The sequence below is a fragment of the Mesoplodon mirus genome (genome assembly GCF_964341445.2).
Source record: "Mesoplodon mirus genome assembly, chromosome: 4".
In the NCBI taxonomy this organism is placed as follows: Eukaryota; Metazoa; Chordata; class Mammalia; order Artiodactyla; family Ziphiidae; genus Mesoplodon; species Mesoplodon mirus.
This window is the reverse complement of record NC_138979.1, coordinates 16595038-16617994: the sequence shown is the minus strand read 5'-3', so window position 1 is coordinate 16617994 and position 22957 is coordinate 16595038. Positions and strand designations below refer to the sequence as shown.

General features: G+C 35.9%; 1 protein-coding gene across 1 annotated transcript in view; it reads right to left on the bottom strand.

Moving 5' to 3' along the window:
* Window positions 1-4869: 4869 nt before the first annotated feature.
* Window positions 4870-22957, bottom strand: part of CCDC7 (coiled-coil domain containing 7) — a gene marked incomplete at its 5' end in the record, with an annotated part of 157268 nt that continues 139180 nt past the window's right edge. Inside the window, 3 exon segments of the mRNA XM_082617670.1 lie at window positions 4870-7544; window positions 8035-8252; window positions 18320-18973.

Genomic DNA, 22957 nt, shown 5'->3' with positions numbered 1-22957 from the left:
AATGCTCATAGGCAATCTGCATAAGGAACAATTTGGAGTAATGATCATAAAGATGATCAAAGAACTCATGAGGAGAATGGATGCACAGAGTGAGAAATTAGAAGTTTTTAATAAATAATTAGAAAATATAACCAAACAGAATTAAAGAATACAGTAACTGACATGAAAAATACATTACACAGTATCAGTAATAGACTAAATGAGGCAGAGGACCAGATCAATGAGCTGAAAGACAAAGTAGTGGAAATCACTGCTGCTGAACAAAGAAAAAAGAATGAAGAGAAACGAGGACAGTTTAAGAGACCTCTGGGACAACATAAAGCAGGCTAATATTTGCATGATCAGGGTCCCAAAAGGAGAAGAGAAAGGCTTGAGAAAATATTTGAAGAAATAATAGCTGAAAACTTCTCTAACCTGGGGGAAGGAAACTGTCACCCAAGTCCAGGAATTGTGGGGAGTTCCATACAGGATTAACCCACAGAGGAACACAGCAGACACAGTGTAATCAAAATGACTAAAAGAATATTAAGAGTAACAAATAACATACAAGGGAACTCCCATAAGGCCATCAGCTGATTTTTCAGCAGAAACCTTGCAGGCCAGAAGGGAGTGGCAATCATGTACTTAAAGTAATGAGAGAGAAAAACCTACAACCAAGAACACTCTACTCAGCAAGGCTGTTGTTCAGATTTGATGGAGAAATCAAAGCTTTACAGAGAAGCAAAAGCTAAAAGAGTTCACCATGAAACAAGCTTTACAAAAAATGCTAAAGGAACTTCTCTAGGCAGAAAAGAAAAGGCCACAGCTAGAAACAAGAAAATTATGAAATGGAAAAGCTCGCTACTAAGGCAAACATACAGTAAAGGTAGTAAATCATCCACACACAAAGCTAGTGGGGTTAAAAGACAAAAGTATTACAATTATTTGTATGCAAAATAAGCAGTTAAGGCATACACACCCCAAAGATAGACTTATAATATCAAAAACAGTAATTTTGAGGGGAGAAGAGTTCACATGTAGAATATCTAAAATGAATTTGAAATTAAGAGGTCAGCAACTTAAGCATGTATCAATATAGACTGCTATAGAAAAACCTCATGGTAACTGCAAAACAAAAATCTATAATGGATATAGACAAAAAAAGGAATCCAAACATTACACTAAAGATTGTCATCAAATCACAAGAGAACAAAAGAAGGGGAAAAAAAGCTACAAAAACAAATCCAAAACAACAAAATTGCAGTAAGAAGATACGTATTGATAGTTACCTTAAATGTAAAGGGACTAAATGTTCCAAAACCAAAAGACACAGGTTGGCTGAATGGATACAAAAACAATACCCAAATATTTGCTGCCTACAAGAGACTCACTTCAGACCTAGATACACAGATGGAGAGTGAGGGAATGGAAAAAGGTATACCATGCAAATGGAAATCAAAAGAAAACCAGAGTAGCAATATTCAGATTAAATAGACTTTAAAATAAAAAAGACTGTTACAAGAGACAAAGAAGGACACTACATTATGATCAATCCAAGAAAATACAATTGTAAGTATATATATATATATATATATATATATATATATATATATGCACCCAACATAGGAGCACATCAATGTATAAGACAAATGTTAAAGACATAAAAGGAGAGATTGGCAATAACACAATAATAGGGACTGTAACACCCCACTTACATCAACGACAGATCATCCCAACAAAATCAATAAAGAAACACAGGCCTTAAGTGACATTTTAGACCAGATGGGCTTAATTGATATTTATAGAGCATTCCATCCAAAAGCAGAATGTATTCATTCTTTTCAAGTGCACATGGAACATTCTCCAGGATATATCACATGCTCGGCCTTAAAGCAAACCTCGGTAAATTTAAGAAAACTTAAATCATCAAGCATCTTTATGAGGCTAGAAATCAACTACAAGAGAAAAAAAAAAACGGGGGAATTACCTGGTGGTCCAGTGGTTAGTACTCTTGAGTTTTCATTGCCAGGTGCATGGTTTCGATTCCTGGTTGGGGAACTGAGATCCCATAAGCCATGTGGCACAGCAAACAGAAAAAAAAAAATGCAGAAAAAAACCCCCAACAACAACACGTGGAGGCTTAATATGTTAATAAACAACCAGTGGCTCACTGAAGAAATCAAAGAGGAAGTTAAAGAAAATACCCAGAAACAAATGAAAATGAAAACACAACTATCCAAAACTTATGAGATGCATGGAAAGCAGTTCTACAGAGGGAAGGTTCATAGCAATACAAGCTTACCTCTGGACACAAGAAAAAATCTCAAACAACCTAACCTTACACCTAAAGCAACTAGAGAAAAAAGAACAAACAAAATCCAAAGTTAGTAGAAGGAACGAAATCAGAAAGATCAAACCAGAAATAAATGAAATAGAGATTTAAAAAACAGTAGAAAAGATCAATGAAACTAAAAGCTGGTTCTTTGAAAAGATAACCAAAATTGATAAACCTTTAGCCAGGGTCATCAAGGAAAAAAAGGGAAAGGGCCAAAATCAATGAAATCAGAAATGAAAAAGAAGTTACAGTGGACACCACAGAAATACCAAGGATCATAACAGACTACTACAAGCAACTATACGCCAATAAAAATGGAGAACCTAGAAGAAATAGAAAATATGAACAAATTACCAGAATTGAAATTGACAGTAATTTGAAAACTGTCAACAAGTAAAAGTCCAGGACCAGATAGCTTCATAGGTAAATTCTACCAAACATTTAGAGAAGAGAGTAAACGCCTATCCTCCTTAAACTATTCCAAAAAATTTGCAGAGGAAGGAACACTTCCGAACTTGTTCTGTGAGGCCATTATCCTGATACCAAAACCAGACAAAGCTGTCACAAAAAATAAAATTACAGGCCAATATCACTGATGAACATAGATGCAGAAATCATCAACAAAATATTAGCAAACTGATTCTAACAATACATTGGATTATATACCATCATCAAGGGGGATTTATTTATCCCAGGGATGCAAGGATTTTTCAATATCTGCAAATCAATCAGAGTGATACACCACATTAACAAATTGAAGAATAAAAACCGTATGATCATCTCAATAGATGCAGAAAAAGCTTTTGATAAAATTCAACATCCATTTATAATAAAACTCTCCAGAAACTGGGCATGGGGGAAACATACCTAAATATAATAAAGGCTGTATATGACAAACCCACAGCTAACATCATGCTCAACAGTGAAAAGCTGAAAGCATTTCCTCTAAGATCAGGAACAAAACAGGGATGCCTGCTCTCACCACTTTTATTCAACATACATTTGGAAGCCTTAGCCACAGCAATCAGAGAAGAAGAAGAAAAAAGGAATCCAAATTGGAAAAGAAGTAAAACTAACTGCAGATGACATGATGCTATCAGAAAACTAGTAGAGCTCATCAATGAATTCAGTAAACTTGCTGGATACAAAATTAATATACAGAAATATGTTGCATTTCTATACACTAACAATGAAGTATCAGAGAAATTAAAGAAACAATCTCATTTACCATCACATCAAAAAGAATAAATTCCTAGGAATAAACCTCCCTAAGGAGGCAAAAAGACTTGTACTCCAAAAACTATAGCACATTGATGAAAAGAAATCGAAGATGACACAAACAGATGAAAAAATACACTGTGTTCTTGGATTGGAAGAATCAATATTGTCAAAATGACTATACTACCAAAGGCAATCTAAAAATTCAGTGCAATTCCCATGAAATTACCAATGGCATTTTTCACAGAACAAGAACAAAGTATTTTTTAAATTTGTGTGGAAACACCAAAGACCCTGAATAGCCACAACAATCTGGAGAATGAAGAACGGAGGCTGGAGGAATCCTGCTCCCTGAATTCAGACTATACTACAAAGCTACAGTAATCAAAAGAGTATGGTACTGGCACAAAGAGACATATAGATCAATGGAACAGGATAGAAAGCCCAGAAATAAATATACACACTTATGGTCAATTAATCTATGACAAAGGATGCAAGAATATACAATAGAGAAAAGATAAGTCTCTTCAGTAAGTGGTGCTGGGAAAACTGGACATTTACATGTAAAAGAATGAAATTAGAACATTCTCTAACACCATATAGAAAAATAAACTCATAACGGATTAAAGACCTCAATGTAAGACTGGATACTGTAAAACTCCTAGAGGAAAACATAGGCAGGACACTCTGACACAAATTGCAGCCATAACATTTTGGGATCCATCTCCTAGAGCAGTGGAATTAAAAGCAAAAACAGATGGGCTTAATTAAACTTAAAAAGTTTTGCACAGCAAAGGAATCCACAAAATGAAAAGACAACCTGTGGACTGGGAGGAAATATTTGCAAATGATCCTACTGATAAGGGATTATTTTCAAAAATATAGAAATATCTCATACAGCTTATAAAAAAACAAAAAACCCAATCAAAAATTGGGCGGCAGAACTACATAAGATATCTCTCCAGAGAAGACATTCAGGTAGCCAACAGGCAGATGAAAAAATGTTCAACATAAGTAATTATTAAGAGAAATGCAAATGAAAACTACAATGAGGTATCACCACACTGTGGTCAGAGTGGCCATCATTAAAAAGTCTACAAAGAACAAATGCTGGAGAGGATGTGGAGAAAAGGGAATCCTACACTGTTAGTGTGAATGTAAATTGGTGCAGCCACTAGGAAAACAGTATAGACGTTCCTTAAGAAACTAAAAATAGACTTACCATATGATCCAGTAATTCCACACCTGTGCATATATTCGGAGAAAACTCCAATTCGAAAAGATACACACACACCCATATACATAATGGAATACTACTCAGTCATAAAAAAGAATGAAATGCCATTTGCATCAACATGGATGGAACTAGACATTATAATACTAAGTGAAGTAAGTCAAAGACAAAGACAAATACATGATATCCCTTATACCTGGATTGTAAAAAAATTATACAAATGAACTTATTTACAAAAGAGAAATAGACCCACAGACACAGAAAACAAATTTACAGTTACCAAAGGGGATTTGGAGGAGTTTCAGATTAGCATATACACACTACTATATATAAAATCGGTAAACAACAAAGACCTACTGTATAGCACCTACTGTATTCAATATCTTATAATAAGCTATAGTGGAAAATAATATATATGTAAAACTGAATCACTCTGCTGTACAAATGAAACTAAGACAACATTGTAAATAAACTATACTTCAATTTAAAAATTATAGAAGATACACACAAGAAATTAAGGGAATCAAAGCATGTACATACCAAAAAAAAATCAATGAAACATCAATTAAGGCAGCAAGAGAAGGAAAGAGGGACAAAAATGCTCTAAGTCATATAGAAAAGAATTAACAAAATGGAAACAGTAAGTGCTGCTCTTATCAGTAGTTACTTTAAATGTAAAGAGTTTAAATGTACCAATCAAAAGATATAGATTAGCTGAATGGAGAAAAGAACAAAATTCAACTATATGCCATGTACGAGAGACTCACTTTTGATCTTAGGACATATATATGCTGCAAGTAAAAGGATGGAAAAAGATACTCCGTGTAAATGCAACTAAAAAAGAACAAGAGTGGCTGTACTTATGTCAGACAAAATAGACTTTAAGACCAAAACAAGAAAAACATAAAGATAAGGTCAGAAAGATACAGCAATTATAAGTATACAGGTACCTAACATAGTAATCATTTCATGATGTGTACATATATAAAACATGTGCACCTTAAATATATTAAAGTTTTATTAATTATACCTCAATATGATAGAGAATAGAAAACCAATAGCAAAAAAAAGAAACTAAAAGTTGGTTTTTTGAATAGGTCAATAAAATTGACAAACCCTTAGCTACATTAACTAAGATAAAAAATGGAAGACAAAAATTAGATATTACAACAGAAAACATTACTTTAGAATTAAATGACTCAATTATCAGAGGGCCTGGTAAAGCAGATTATTTGGGGTGGGCTCTGGACTGGTTACTTTGTATTTGAACAGCGCTCTCAGGTGAGGAATTGGTTAGCCCTGGGAGGGCCCCAGATGTCAAAGCATCAAAAATACAGAAAATAAAAAGGCATGATTAATATACTTCTTTAATAATATCATCTTATATTAGTAAGGTACACTTGTCCTAATTAATGAACCAATATTGACACATTATTAATAACCACAGTTCATCCTAGATATTATGGACTGAATGTTTGTGTCCTCCAAACCCTATGTGACTGTATTCAGGGATTGGGCATTTATGGAAATAACTAAGGTTAAATGAGGTCATACAGATAGGACCCTGATCTGATAAGATTAGTGTCCACGTGAGGAGAGACCAGAGCTCTCTCGCTGTTTGTCCACATGCCCTAAGGAAAGGCCATGTGAGAAGGCATTCAGAAAGAGAGCTCTCACCAAAAGAGGGCCAGAGAGAAATGTGTTTATGGGAAAACGGTCAGAAAGATACATTTTTTTGAAGATGGAGGAAAGGGGCCATAAGCCAAGGAAATGTGAGCAGCATATAGAAGCCCAAAAAGGCAAGGAAATGGATTCTCTCTGGTAGAGCCTCCAGAAAGAAACACAGGACTGCTGACACCTGGTTTTTGGTCTAGTGCAACCTGTGTTGGACTTCTAGTCTACAGCACTGCAAGGTAATAAATTTTTGTTGTTTAAGTGCTAACTCTGTGGTAATTTGTTACAGCAATAACAGAACACAAATACAGTGGGTAAGGCCAAATAGAGGCCTCTGAAACTGCTACAGACCCATCTAAGATAGTAAGTTTTAAAAACCTACTGTATCTCAAGGGTAACAGCAGAAATTAATGTAAACCTTAATAACTCGAAGGATACAGGCATGGTGGTTTTCATCATATGTTGTTTAATTTGCCAGTTTGCCCCTACTAGACTCAACTAGTAGGTACACTGGTATTTGCTATGACAGATGTGATATATTTCCTAGAGCAGATTTTCATGGCCTCTGGTACATGGCCACTATATGTGCTCTTTTTTCATTTTTACCAGAAAAGATCAGAAATAATTTGTATCCACTTGGGATGGACAACAGTATACATCTACATGGCAGTGTTTACTCTCTCACTCGCTCATACACATCTGAAGGGATGTGATCTAGTTGGACATGCTGATAAATATCACATCAGCTCACTGTGTCTTCAGAACTAAGTTCATTATTTCAGATGGTTAAGAGATCACAGTACATTGGATGCCTTCATAGCCATATGTACTCCAGGGGGTGGGAGACAAACCCTATAAATATTCAGTGGCAAACCAAATCAGTAAAGTTATTAGGGGCATGCTAAGACAGCGCCTCAAAAGTGAAAGACAAATTATTACATTTCACAAATCTCACAATGAAGAATAAAAGAAAGTGCCTGGTAATCATATTTGGGTTCTGGAGGATGCATATTTGAAACGTGGAAATACTCACCTGACCCATATACCAGGTGATGCTGCCAGCTTTGAATGGGACTCAGGAAAGAGCTCTGGTGCAGGTACAGTCTAGGGTTAAGCAGACAAGATGCTTGAATCCTATGAAGTGATAGGCTCTATTATATGAAGTGGTTGGAAAGATGAATATGGAGTTTATGGTAAGCTCAAGTAGCAGAATAAAAATCTATATCCTTAGGGCAAGGCTGACATAAAAAAATGGACCTTGATAGAGAACTACTGTCTGTGGGACATCAAGTTTCTATGAAACTATAACTGTTAATCATAATCTGGGTTTTGTCAGATGATTCACATTAAAATGACAGGTGGGTCCAATAGCAATCTATTCTAGGGTAGCTGCCGTGCATCCAAGATAGGGCATGAGCAAGGCCAGAGGGCTCAAGTTAAGCTGAATGAGCTGATGACTCAGACCTCCATGTCATCCATCATCAGCACCTCCTCAGATCACATCCATAGATACATCAGTCAGAAGGTGGGAGAGTCCCTTATGTCTAGCTGATGGAACAGGAAAAAAGCCAAAGAAGATTTATGCAAGGATCACCTTGTATATGGATGTAAGTTAAAAATGGATTGTTGCTATATTCTAACTCCATACTCAGGTGGTGCTGAAAGACAGGTAGCCCTCCAAGGAGAAATCCTCCCAAAGGTCAGAGCTCAGGTTGTATGTGCTCATCCACTTAGTATGTAAAGAGAAGTAGCCTGAGGTAAAAATACTTGCTCATTGGTAGTAGTGAATGACTTCTCTGGTTGGTCAGAAGCCTAGAAAGAGAAAAAATAGAGTGGGGAAAAAGAAGTTTAAAAAGAATCAGATAGATAAACTCACAGGTCCCACAGTGTGTAGTATCACATTTAATGCTCATCAAAGAACATCCACTATGAAAGAGGCTCTTTAAAAAATACAGACTGAGTGAATCGGCCAGTTGAATTTACCTAGACTCAGTCATCAGGCACTCTAGTGCTTCTGAATACCATGAATGATTATTAATTTGAGAAGAATCAGAAATCAAAATGTGAAATAATGAACCATACTACTACTAGAGAAATGCATCTTCTTTAAGTAGGCAGAAATTTCTAATATTGGAAACAAAGATAAATAAATTATAAATTGGTCTTCACTAAAATTAAGAACTTCTGTTGATTGAAATATTAATAGAGTGAAAAATCAAGCAAGATACTGGGCAATAAAATTTGGAATACATACATGTGATAAAAGATTTGTATTCAGAATATGTTAAGAATTCCTACAATCAATAAGTAAAAAACAGAATAACCCACTTTGAAAAATTGGCAAAAGACCTGAACAGCCATGTCACTAAAGAGATCCAAATGATGAATAAACATAGAAAGTGATGCTCAATGTAATTATGCAACAGGGATATGTATATTAACACAATGACTGCAATTACATGCTACTTCAAACACACCAGAATGGCTGAAATGGAAAAAACATGGTAATATCGACTATTCCCAAGAATGTCCAGCAAATGCAACTTTCATTTGTGGCTTGTGGGAATGTAAAAAAATGTTTGGCATTATCTAGTAAATTTAATCATATGCATAACTTACAGCCCTTCAATTTCACTTCTAGGTGTTTACCCTAGATAAACGAGTACATAAGCCTACCAGATGTCATGTACAAATTGTTTCATAGCACCTCTATTTCTGAGAGTCAACAACTTGAGGCAAACCAAGTGTTCATTATATGTTTATACAATGCAATACAAAACAGTGATTAAAGGAAAAAAGAATGAACTACTGATACATGCAACAACTTGGATAAATCTCACAAATGTTGACTAAGAGAATACAGACACAGGAGTACACACTATATGTTCTATTCATGTAAAGTTCAAGATAGACAAAATAATCAGTGGTGACTGAAATCAGAATGGTGATTAGTTTTGGGTGAGAGTGGGTGATGACTGGGAAGAGCAAAAGGAAAATTTCTGTGGTGATGGAAATGTTCTATATCTTGACTTTGATTTTTGGTGGTAGATATATGGTTATATACAAATGTGAAAATTCATTGAACTGTATACTTTGGATTATGCACTTTACCTACTTTACTATGTTATACCTCAATGAAAACAATTAAAAATATCAATTAGTACAATCTGCCATATTACAGAATTGAGGAATAATATCATTTGATAACCTTAATAGATGCAGATAAGTATTAAATACAATTCAAAACATAGTTGTGTTAAAGAAAACAACTCAGAAACTAATAATAGAAGGGGAGGAGGTCTTTATCTGATAAAGGGAATCTGCAAAAAAGAATAACTCAGAAAACATTATACTTAATTACAAAATATTGAAAGCATTTCCTCTGAGATCAACAACAAAATAAAAATGTCTCCTGTGAAGCAGGTCTCAAGACAGAATTAGAATTGTGCTAGATTTATTGGATAAGGGAGAGATGGAGCAGATGTTGGCCAGGAGAGCCTTGAAATTGTGATGGAGGTCTAACACACGAGAATGAAGGAAGGAAGGAAGATTGGATAGAAGAGTATCAGACTATGGTGCATCTTCTATAAAGAGTCATTCAGGCCAGTGAGGAAACTAGATTAAAAATTGTTAGCAGAGTCATGTGTAAGGCAGAAATAAACTGACTCTAAAAAATATAAGATTATAATAAATAGAAAATACAGTATAATATATAAGAAATAATAGAGAAGTAAGCCCTAATGTAATAGCTGTTACAAGAATGGTAATTGGAGTAAAAAAGGTGCATCAAAATAGGTCATTTATAAGGAACACATTTAAAAGGACAGGCAGAGTTTGGCACACACACAAGAAAAGATGGAATGCAAGAATATTGAGAAGATCTAGTAATTAAATCCAACACTCTAATCAGCTAGTGGAGAAAATTCTAAACAAAACAAAAAGACGACCTACAGACTGGGAGAAAATATTTGCAAACAATGTGACGAACAAGGGCTTAATTTCCAAGATATATAAAGAGCTCATACATCTCAATACTAATAAAACAAGCAACCCAATCAGAAAATGGGCAGAAGTCCTAAATAGACATTTCTCCAAAGAAGACATACAGATGGGCAACAGGCACATGAAAAGATGCTCAACATCACTAATTATTAGAGAAATGCAAATCAAAACTACATGAGGTATCACATCATGCCAGTCAGAATGGCTGTCATCAAAAAGTCTACAAATAGGGCTTCCCTGGTGGCGCAGTGGTTGAGAGTCCGCCTGCTGATGCAGGGGACACTGGTTCGTGCCCTGGTCTGGGAGGATCCCACATGCCACGGAGTGGCTGGGCCTGTGAGCCATGGCCGCTGAGCCTGCACGTCCGGAGCCTGTGCTTTGCAACGGGAGAGGCCACAACAGTGAGAGGCCCGCATACCGCAAAACAACAACAACAAAGTCTACAAATAATAAATGCTGGAGTGGTTGTGGAGAAAACGGAACCCTCCTACACTGTTGGTGGGAATATAAGTTGGTGCAGCCACAATGGAAAACAGTATGGAGGTTCCTTGAAAATCCAAAGATAGAGTTAACATATGATCCAGGAATCCCACTCCTGGGCATGTATCTGGAAAAGAGGAAAACTCTAATTTGAAAAGATGTGTGTTTGTGTGTGTGTGTTTGTGTGTGTATAACTGAATCACTTTGTTGTACACCTGAAACTAACACAATATCATAAATCAAGTATACTTCAATAAAAATTAAAATATCAGTAGATAGTTTTAAAAAGCATTCAGAGAGTGACATCATCAAGATGGCAGAATAAGAGAACAACCACTGGTAACACCACACAGCAACAATAATTTGGCAGCTATCCTATCCCTGGACAATAGTGCCTTTGTGGGATCCAGGTAGAAATCCACATCTATGCTGTGTGTAGCAGGCCCTCCAACCTTGGTCTGGCTATGGATCCTTTTATCAGCCTGTTATCTGGCTCCAGCCACTTGCACCTGAGGTCCAGGAGTGATCCTGCCAGCCCAGAGACCTGCTGGGAGTCATGCCTGCCTATACCTGCAGCAGCAGCCATATGATCTGGCTCCAAGCACACTTAACTGCAATACCAGAGCAAATCCCATCATCTAGGAACCAACAAGAGAAGGTCTTTACCTGCTAAAACCACACTGTAAAGACTAAAAGTGGTGTTTGTGCCTTAAAATGCATAGATACCAATGCAAGATTATAAGGATCATGAAAATCAGGCAAACATACCACCACCAAAGGAAACTGATGCAGCTCCAGTAACTGACCCCAACAAAATGGAGATCTACTAATTGCCTGACAAAGAATTCAAACTAATCATCTTAAAGGAGCTCAATGATATGCAAAAAAACACACTATAGACAACTAAATGAGATCAGGGAAATGCATGAACAAAAGGAGAAGTTTAATAAACTAACAGAAACCATAAAAAAAGAACAGATGAAAAATCCTGAGGCTGAAGAATACAATGACAGGACTAAAGAATTCTAGAGAGCTTCAAAAGCCTAATGGACCATGTAAAAGAAATAATTAGCAAACTTGAAGACAGACCATTTGAAATTAGAGCGGGGAAAGCACATGAAAAAGAATGAAGAAAGCAAATGGGACTTATGGGACATAATTAATTAAACAAATGAATATACACATTATGGGAATTCCAGAAGGACAAGAGAGAGAGAAAGGAGCAGAGGGTTTATTCAAAGAAATAAAGCTGAAAACTTCCCAAATCTTAGAAGGCATAATGACACCCAGATTCATGAAGCTTAAAGGACCCCAAGCAAGCTCAACCCAAAGAAGACTACTATGAGACACATTATAATTAAATTCTCAGTAGTCAAATACAAAGGAAAAATTTTGAAAGAAGCAAGAGAAAAATGACTTGCCACATAAAGCCTCCCCTCCCCCCATAAGGCTATCAACAGTTTTCTTAGCAGAAACCTTGCAGGACATGAGAGTGTGATAATATATTCAAAGAGATGAAAGAAAACAAAAAACCTGCCAACCAAGAACACTATACATGAAAAAATTGTCCTTCAGAAATGAGGACAGATGAAGACATTCCCAGACAAAAGGTGAAGGACTTTATCACCATTAGATCTGCCTTGTAAGAAATGCTACAGGGACTTTTTCAGGCTGAAAGGAAAGGACACTAAGTTACAACAGGAAAATATATAAAGTATAAAACTCACTGGTAAAGATAACTATATAGTCAAATTCAGAATACTGTAATACTGTAATGGTGGTATATATAAATTATATATATAAATATATATATATATATTTATATATATAAATTATATAAAATTTTAACTCAGGTATAAATGTTAAAAGACCAAAGCATTACATGTAACTATAGCTGCAGTAATTTGTTAATGGATACACAGTATCAAGAGAGTTAAATGTGACGTCAATAGCATAAAAGGTAGGGAGAGAAGTAAAAGTGTAGCTTTTTTTTTTTTTTGCGGTACGCAGGCCTCTGACTGTTGTGGCCTCTCCCGTTGCGGAGCACAGGCTCCGGACGCGCAAGCCCAGCGGCCATGGCTCACGGGCCCAGCCGCTCCGCGGCATGTGGGATCTTCCCGGACCGGGGCACGAACCTACGTCCCCTGCATCGGCAGGCGGACTCCCAACCACTGCACCACCAGGGAAGCCCCTGACTGGATTTTTAAAAGCAGGATCCAACAGTATGCTGAGTACTTAAAGCTCAATTTAGCTTTAAGGACACACCTTGGCTGAAAGTGAATATATGGAAAAAGATATTCCATGTGAATAGTAACCAAAGACAGTAGAGGTCCTATACTTTTATCAGACACACTAAACTTTCAGTCAAAGTCTGTCACAAGAGACAAAGAAGATCACCATTATGAAGGAGTCCATTTGTCAAGAGTATATAAAAATTATAACATATATACCAAACATTGGAGCACTTAAATATATAAAGCAAATATTCTGACAGATCTGAAGTGAGGTAGAGACAGCAGTATAATAATAGTAGTAAGGGATTTCGATACTTTACTTTCAACAATGGATAGATCATCCAGATGGAAAAATCAACAAGGGAACAGCAGACTTGAATAACACTACAGACAAGTGGATCTAAAAGACTTATACAGACCAGTCTATCCAACAGTTACAGAAAACACATTCTTCTAAGAGTACACAGAACATTTTCCAGCATAGATCATATGCTAGACTGCAAAACAAGTGTTAACAATTTAAGAAGATTGAAATCATATCAGGTATCTTTTCTGATAACAGTGGTATGAACCTAGATACCAAAAATAAAAGAAAAATTGCAGAAGTCACAAATGTGTGGAAATTAAACAACAAGATCCTGAACAACTAACGGGTCAAAGAAGAAATCAAAGGGCTGTCAAAAAAATAACTTGAGACAAAATTGGAAACACAGCATACCAAAACTTATGCGATGCAGCAAAAGCAAAAACCAAGGCAAGTTTATAGCAGTAAATGCCTACATTAAGAAAAAAGAAGTATCTTAAATATCTTAAATAAACAACCTAATTTTACATGTCAAAGAACAAAATAAGCCCAAAGTTAGCAGAAAGGAGATTCAAAAGATCAGAGCAACAAGAAATAAAACAGAACAAGAATACAAATGAGATTCGAAACGATCAATGAAACTAAGAGTTGGTTTTTGAAAAGATAAGCAAAATTGACAAAACTTTAGGTGGACTAACCAAGAAAGAGAGAAGACTCAACACACTCATGTAATTAAAATTAGAAATAAGATGAGACATTACAACTGATACCATAGAAATAAAAAGGAATCATAGGAGACTACTGTCAGTAATCATATGTTAACAAATTGGAACCTGAAGAAATGGGTAAATTCCTAGAAACAAAAACTACTAAGACTAAGAATCTGAACAGACCAGTAATAAATAAGGGTATAGAAACAGTAATGAAAAGAAAAACAAAGCTGGAGGCATCACACTTCTTGATTTCAAACTATACTGCAAAGCTATAGTAATCAAAACAGTATCTTACTGGCATTAAAAACTGACTTATAGACCAATGGAAACAAATAGAGAGTTCAGAGATAAACCCACACATTTATGTCAATTAATCTTTCACGAAGGTGTCAAGAACACACAATGGGGAAAATGATAGTCTCCTTAATAAATGGTGTAGGAAAATATGGATAGCTGTCTGTGAAGGAATGAAATTGGACCCTTGTCTTACACCATAAAAAATAATTAACTCCAAATGTACTAAAGACTTACATGTAAGACCTGAAACCATAAAATTCCTAAGTGAAAACATTGAGACAATTCTTCTTGACATTGGTCTTGGCAATGCTTTTTTGGATATAACACAGAAACCAAAGTAAACAAAAGCAAAAATAAACAAGTGGGAATACTTCAAAGTAAAAAGTTTCTGCAACAGCAGAGAAAACATTATGGAAAACAACAGAATGAAAAGGCAGTATATGGAATGGGAGCAAATATTTACAAGCCATACATCTAATAAAGGGTTAATATCCAAAATATATAAGAAACTCACACACCTCAATAGCAAGATGTAAAAATGGGCAAAGGATCTTATTTAGACATCATCCAAAGGAGACACAGATATCCAACAGGTATTTGATTAGATGCTCAACATCACTAATCATCAGTGAAATGTAAATCAAAACAACAATGAGATATCATAACTGTCAGGATGGCTATTATCAAAAAGACAAGCACTTTTTGTGCTGACAGGGATGTGGAGAAAAGGGAAACCTTGTACACTTTTGATGGGAATGTAAACAGACATAGCCTTTATGGAAATCAGTGTAGGGGTTCCTCAGAAAAGTTAAAAATAGAACTACCATATGATCTAGAATCCCATTTTTGAGTATATATATATATGTAAAGGAATTGGAATCAGGATCTCGAAGAGTTACCTGAACTGGTCCAATGTTCACTACAGCATTGTTCACTACAGCCAAAATATGGAAAGAACCTAAGTGTCTGTTGACAGATGAATGGATAAAGAAAATGTGTGTGTGTGTGTGTGTATGTGTATGTATATAACTTGAAGTCATACTATCTGAGAGTAGAATGGTTATTGCCTGGGGCTGGAAGGTGGGGGAAATGGAGAGATGTTGACCAAAGGGTAAAAACTTTCAGTTATAAGATGAATAAAATCTGGGAATCTAATGTACAGCATGCTGACTATAGTTAATAAGACTGTATTATATACTTGAAATTTGCTGAGACTAGATCTTGTGTTCATATAATACACATACAAAGTGGTTAGTATGTGAAGTTATGGATATGTTAATAGCTTGTTTGTGGTAATAATTTCACAATGAATACATATATCAAATCATCACATTGTATACCTTATACATATACTGTACAATTTTTATTTGTCACTTATACCTCAATAATGCTGGAAAAAAATTAAAAGACATTCTTGACTTAAAATGTCCATCTAGCAGAGGCCTAAAGCAAAAACATACTCAGTGGAAAAAATTTAGACTGATTTGCTTTAATACTGGCAACAAACCAAAGATGATCTCTCTGCTCACTAGTGTTCCATAAAATGTAGAGCCTGTCAGACGATATGAGACAAATGTTTGCAAGAGGAATGACATACTCACTTCCATATATGCAAACTATTAGAACCAGTAAGAAAGTTCAAAAAGATTGCCAGATAAAAACTCTGCTAGTAAAATTCAATACATTTTAATACCAGCAATAACTCACTAGAAAAATATAAAATAAGATAGCAACAAAAATTAAGCATTAAGACTTTAACCTAACAAGGGTTAGGTTATGTATGTCTAACAAGGAATACATAAGACCTTAATAGAGAAATTGTTAAAGTTGCTTTTAAAATACTAAAAGAAGAAAAAAATGGATGGAAATTACCTCATATTCAAGGTGCAATGACTAATATGGTAAAGCTGCCACTTCTCTCCAGATTAACCTAAGAACTTAATGCAATTCCCATACAGATTTTATGTAGAAGAATAAAGGTCTATGAATAGCTAGAGCAATTTTTTAAAATGGAGCTATGCAGGTGTCTTATCCTACCAGATAAATGGTACAATACAAACCGATGTAAAAAATAGTGTGATAGTAGTGTAGGAACAAATAGAGTAGTGTAAGAAGCAAATCAGAGACCTGAAGAACATCCCATCTCTGTGGGAACTTAGCACACAATATATGTGGCTTCATAAATCAATCAGGAAAAGAATGGTTCTTTTGGTAGATGGAACTGGAAAAAAATGACTCATAATATGGAGAAAAATAATATTGGATCCCTGTAGTATATCACATACCAAAATGATTTCTCATGGATCAAAGATCTAAACATGAAAGACAAAAGTATAAAATTAATAGAAATCAATGTAAAAGGTATCTTTGTAATAACTTTCCTAAGGCCCCTAAACCCAAATCACAATAAAACAATTAATGTATTTCACTGTATTAAAAATAAAGATTTCTGACCAACTAGACAATAGAGACATAGTTAATGGCATAGGTGGCAGAAAATATTGGCAACATTTAAAACCAATAAGCAATAAATATCTAGACTATGTAAGGAACCCCTGCACATCAACACAAATAGATAGTAAATCAAACCCTTCCTTAGAACAGAATACCTAAATTGCTAAAAGGTATATGGATAAAAATATATACAAAAGGAAACGGTTGCTTAAAGATGATGATCATGATTAGAAAAATACAATTTGGAATAATGAAATACCACTTTATGCTCACCTGATTAGGACAAATTAGAAAGCCTGGTAACATCAAGTGTTAGTGAGTGGTTGACAGGAACCTTCAGGCACTGCCACTGAAAGTGCAAACTAGTACTGCTGCTTTGGAACAGCTGAGTAGAACTTCAGGAAAACAAATTATACCCTGGCCCCTGCAATCTCATTCTTGCGGGTGTTCACCCAGCAAACATGAAAAAGGCATGTGGTTACAAATAATTGGATCCCATCACCAGGGAACTGGATGACTAGAGCATTAGAGTGTGATGCATCAGTGAGAAGCAATGGCTCAGATATACTTGCAACTACAGAATAGTGCTTAAAACGTATGGCTGTTGAAAAGAAAAAAGTAAGAGATCTACAGTAGCCCACTATGCAAATTTAAAATACTTGCATAAAACATATATTTTTCAAACATCAAGTTTATCTAAGGACACATTAAATACATTAGAGCAAATGCCTGTAGCTGAGTAGTGGGAGAAGGATAGGGATGAATGTGATAATATAAAAATAAGAGATGGATCTTGAATAAACTAGTGATGATAATATGCCACAGTATTAGTATGATTAACTCAACCCTATCTCCCTTCAGTTAAAAAAAAGCAAAGTTAGAAGTGTTACACATTCACAATCCATTTAAGGAAAAGTCACTAGTATTGAATTGTATCTTTCTATTTGAATACAGAAAAATAATTACCATTCAAGGTTACTGTTTTATGTAAAATTTTAATATTAAAATCAACAAAATGTAGGTAGAAAATTCAGTGATATCTCAGAGTTTACATTAGTTTATTGATGCTATTATTTAAAAATTTTAAAATATAATTTTCAAGAAAATAATTGCTAAAGTTAAGTGACCCAGATATGAAATTTTTTTTTTTTTTTTTTTTTTTTTTTTTTTTTTTGCGGTATGCGGGCCTCTCACTGTTGTGGCCTCCCCCGCCGCGGAGCACAGGCTCCGGACGCGCAGGCCCAGCGGCCATGGCTCACGGGCCCAGCCGCTCCGCGGCATATGGGATCCTCCCAGACCGGGGCACGAACCCGCATCCCCTGCATCGGCAGGCGGACTCTCAACCACCGCGCCACCAGGGAGGCCCCCAGATATGAAATTTTGTTATACTCTTACCTTTATGTGACTTTGCTCTCTGTAACCTTTGGAAAACAAATTTATAAACTCTTCTAAAAGCTTTAAAGTCTTTGCTCCTCTAGAATATTTTCAAAGCTTATTCTTGTTAGATTTTCTTCATTTTTCTCTAAACAAATTAAATAGCAAATTATCTTGAAAAATTATAATTAGAAAACAATGTAAACCTTTTTTATTGGGTAAAATATTCATAACATAAAATCTGTCATTTTACCTATTTTTAAGTGTACAGTTCAGTGGCATTGAGTACATTCACAATGATGTGCAACCATCACTATCGTTCATCTCCAGAAATTTTTTTTAATCTTTCCAATCAGAAACTTTGTCCATTAAATAATAACTCCCCATTCACCCTTTCCCTAGCATCTGGCAACCATTCTAACTTTTGTCTCTATGAATTTGAGTACTCTATCTCATATATGTGGAATCATGCAGTATTTGCCCATTTGAGACTGGCTTATTTCACTTACATAAGTCTTCAAGGTTCATCCATGTTGTAGCATGTGTCAGAATTTCCTTCTTTCTTCAGGCTGAATAACATTACATTGTATGTACATGTATCACTTTCTTTATGCATTCATCCATTGTTGGAGACTTGGACTGCTTCTATCTTTCGGCTATTGTGGAATAATGCTGCTATAAACAGGAGTATACAAATATCTGTTTCAGTCTCTGCTTTCAATTCTTTTGGGTATATGTTTCATTATTTTCAGGAACTGGCATACATTTTCTACAGTAAACGTACCATTTTACCTACTTGCTATTTTCTGTGATTAAAAAAATTAGCTATTCTAATGAATGTGAGGTGATATCTCATTGTGGTTTTGTTTTGCATTTTCTTAATAATTAGTGATGTTGAGCATCTTTTCACATACTTGTTGGCCATTTGTTTATTTCCTTTGGAGAAATGTCTATTCAAGTCATTTGCCCATTTTTAAAAATAAATTTATTTTTTATTTATTTATTTTTGGCTGCATTGGGTCTTTGTTGCTGCACGCGGGCTTTCCCTAGTTGCGGCGAGTGGGGGGCTTCTCTTTTTTTTTTTTAAATCTTTATTGGAGTATAATTGCTTTACAATGGTGTGCTAGTTTCTGCTTTATAACAAAGTGAATCAGTTATACATATACGTATGTTCCCGTATCTCTTCCCTCTTGTGTCTGCCTCCCTCCCACCCTCCCTATCCCACCCCTCCAGGCGGTCACAAAGCACTGAGCTGATCTCCCTGTGCTATGCGGCTGCTTCCCACTAGCTATCTATTTTACGTTTGGTAGTGTGTATATGTCCATGCCACTCTCTCGCTTTGTCACAGCTTACCCTTTCCCCTCCCCATATCCTCAAGTCCATTCTCTAGTAGGTCTGTGTCTTTATTCCTGTCTTACCCCTAGGTTCTTCATGACATTTTTTTTTTGAGAGCAAGATTTACTATTTTTTCCCCTTCTCCTCTTTTTGTGAGTGTGTATGTGTAGGCTTCTGTGTGAGATTTTGTCTGTATAGCTTTGCTGTCACCATTTGTTCTAGGGTTCTATCCGTTTTTCCCTCCCTCCCTCCCTCCCTCCTTCCTTCCTTCTTTTTCTCCCTTTTATTCTGAGCCGTGTGGATGAAAGGCTCTTGGTGCTGCAGCCAGGAGTCAGTGCTATGCCTCTGAGGTGGGAGAGCCAACTTCAGGACACTGGTCCACAAGAGACCTCCCAGCTCCACATAATATCAAACGGCGAAAATCTCCCAGAGATCTCCATCTCAACACCAGCACCCAGCTTCACTCAACGACCAGCAAGCTACAGTGCTGGACACCCTATGCCAAACAACTAGCAAGACAGGAACACAACCCCACCCATTAGCAGAGAGGCTGCCTAAGATCATAATAAGTCCACAGACACCCCAAAACACACCACCAGACGTGGACCTGCCCATCAGAAAGACAAGATCCAGCCTCATCCACCAGAACACAGGCAGTATCCCCTCCACCAGGAAGCCTACACAACCCACTGAAACAACTTTAGCCACTGGGGACAAACACCAAAAACAACGAGAACTACGACCCTGCAGCCTGCAAAAAGGAGACCCCAAACACAGTAAGTTAAGCAAAATGAGAAGACAGAAAAACACACAACAGATGAAGGAGGAAGATAAAAACCCACCAGACTGAACAAATGAAGGGGGCTTCTCTTTGGTGCAGTGTGCGGGCTTCTCATTGTGGTGGCTTCTCTTGTTGAGGAGCATGGGCTCTAGGTGCATGGGCTTTCAGTAGTCACAGCACGTGGGCTCAGTAGTTGTGGCTCACGGGCTCTAGGGTATATGGGCTTCAGTAGTTGTAGTGCATGGGCTCAGTAGTTGTGGCTCTCAGGCTCTAGGGCACACGGGCTCCAGGGCACATGGGCTTCAGTAGTTGTAGCACATGGGCTTAGTTGCTCTGCAGCATGTGGGATCTTCCCAGACTAGGGATCGAACCTGTGTCCCCTGCACTGGCAGGCAGATTCTTAACCTGCCAATTCTCATCATTCTTAATGATCTGTGCCACCAGGGAAGTCCCCATTTGCCCATTTTTAAATCAGGTTTTTGTTTTTGTTATTGAGTTGTAGGAGATATTTATATATTCTGGATCTTAATGCCATATCAGATATATGATTTGAAAATATTTTCTCCCATCCTGTGGATTGCCTTTTCATTCTGTTGATAGTATCCTTTGATGTAGAAAAGTTTTAAATTCTGTTGAAGTCCAGTTTATTTATTTTTTCCTTTGTTGCCTGTGCTTTTCGCATCATTTTCAAGAAATTGTCAAATCTAATGTCATGAAGCTTTCCCCGTTTTAAGAGTTTTGTAGTTTTAGCACTCATGTTTACATCTTTGATCTACTTAGAATTTTTAAATATGTGTAAGGTAAGGATCCAACTTTTTCTTTGCATGTGGATATCCAGTTTTCCCAGCACCACTTGTTGAAGAGACTGTTTTCCCCACTGAATGGTCTTGGCGCCCCTGTCAAAATTCATTCGACCATATATGCAAGGGTTTATCTATGGGCTCTCTATTGTATTTGATTGGCCTATATGCCTGTCGGCATGCCAGTACCACACTGTTTTGTTTATGCAGTTTTGTGGAAAATTTTGATATCAGAAACTGTAAAACTTCCAAATTTTTTCTTTTTCAAGATTGTCTTGGCTATTTGGGTTCCCTTGTGGGTCCATATGAATTTTAGTATGGATTTTTCCATTTCTGCAAAAATGTAACTCAAATTTTGATAAGGATTGCATTGAATCTGTAGACCACATGGGATAATACTGACATCCTAACAGTATTATCTTCCAGTCCATGAACATGGGAAGTCTTTTCATTTATTTGTGTCTTTAATTTCTTTCTGCAATGTTTTGTAGTTTCAGTGTACAAATCTTTTGCCTTCTTGGCTAAGTTTATTGCTAAGTATTTTATTCTTTTTGTTACTATCATTAACAAAATTATTTTCTTCCTTTTCAAATTGGCCATTGTTAGTGTAGAAACACAACTGATTTTTGTGTGTTGGTTTTGCATCCTTGGACTCTGCTAAATTTGTTTATTAGTTTTTCTGCATGTGGAATATTTAGGGTTTTCCACACATAACGTGATCATGTTGTCTAAAAATATAATTTGACTTTTTCCTTGCCAGTTTGGATTCCTTTTATTAATTTTTCTTTCCTAATTACTCTGGCCAGGACTTCTAGTACTATATTAAATAGAAATGGCAAGAGTCAGAATATTATCTTGTTCCTGATCTTAGAGGAAAAGCTTTCAGTCTTTCATCATTGAGTATGTTAACTGTGGACTTTTCATATATGGCTTTATCATGTTGAGTTAGTTTCCTTCTATTCCTAGTTTTTTGGGTGTTTTTAATCATGAAAAGGTATTGAATTATGTCAAATACTTTTTCTGCATCAATTGAGATGATCATGTGTTTTTTTTCTTTCATTCTGTTAATGTGGTACACTTCATTCAATAATTTTAATATGTTGAACCACACTTGCATTCCATTAATAAATACCACTTGGTCATGGTTTGTAAACCTTTAACTGTTGAATTCAGTTTTCTAGCATTTTTTTGAGTATTTTTACATTAATATATACAAATGATGCTGGTCTATATTTTTCTTCCCTTGTGATGTCTTTGTCTTTGGAATCAGGGTAATACAGACTCTTAGAATGAGTGAGGAAGTGTTCACTCTTTCAATTTTTTAAGAGTTTGAATTAAGATTGATGTTAATTTTTCTTTAAATATTTGGTACAACTCACCCATGAGGCCATCTGTTCTGGGGCTTTTGTCAGGAGGTTTTTGATTACTGCTTCAGTTTCCTTGGTATTATAACTATGTTCAGATTGCCTATTTATTTACGATCACTGTTACTAGGCTTTTTCTTTTTTATTTTTAAATTTTTTTTCTTTTCTTTTTAAATTGAAGTACAATTGACTTACAATATTAGTTTCAGATTTCAACATAGTGATTTGATGTTTTTATATACTACAAATGATCACCACAATAATCTAGTTACCATCTGTCACCATATACAATTATTATATTATTGGCTATATTGCCTATGTGATACATTACATCCCTGTGACTTATTTATGACTGGAAGTTTATATGTCTGTCTTAATC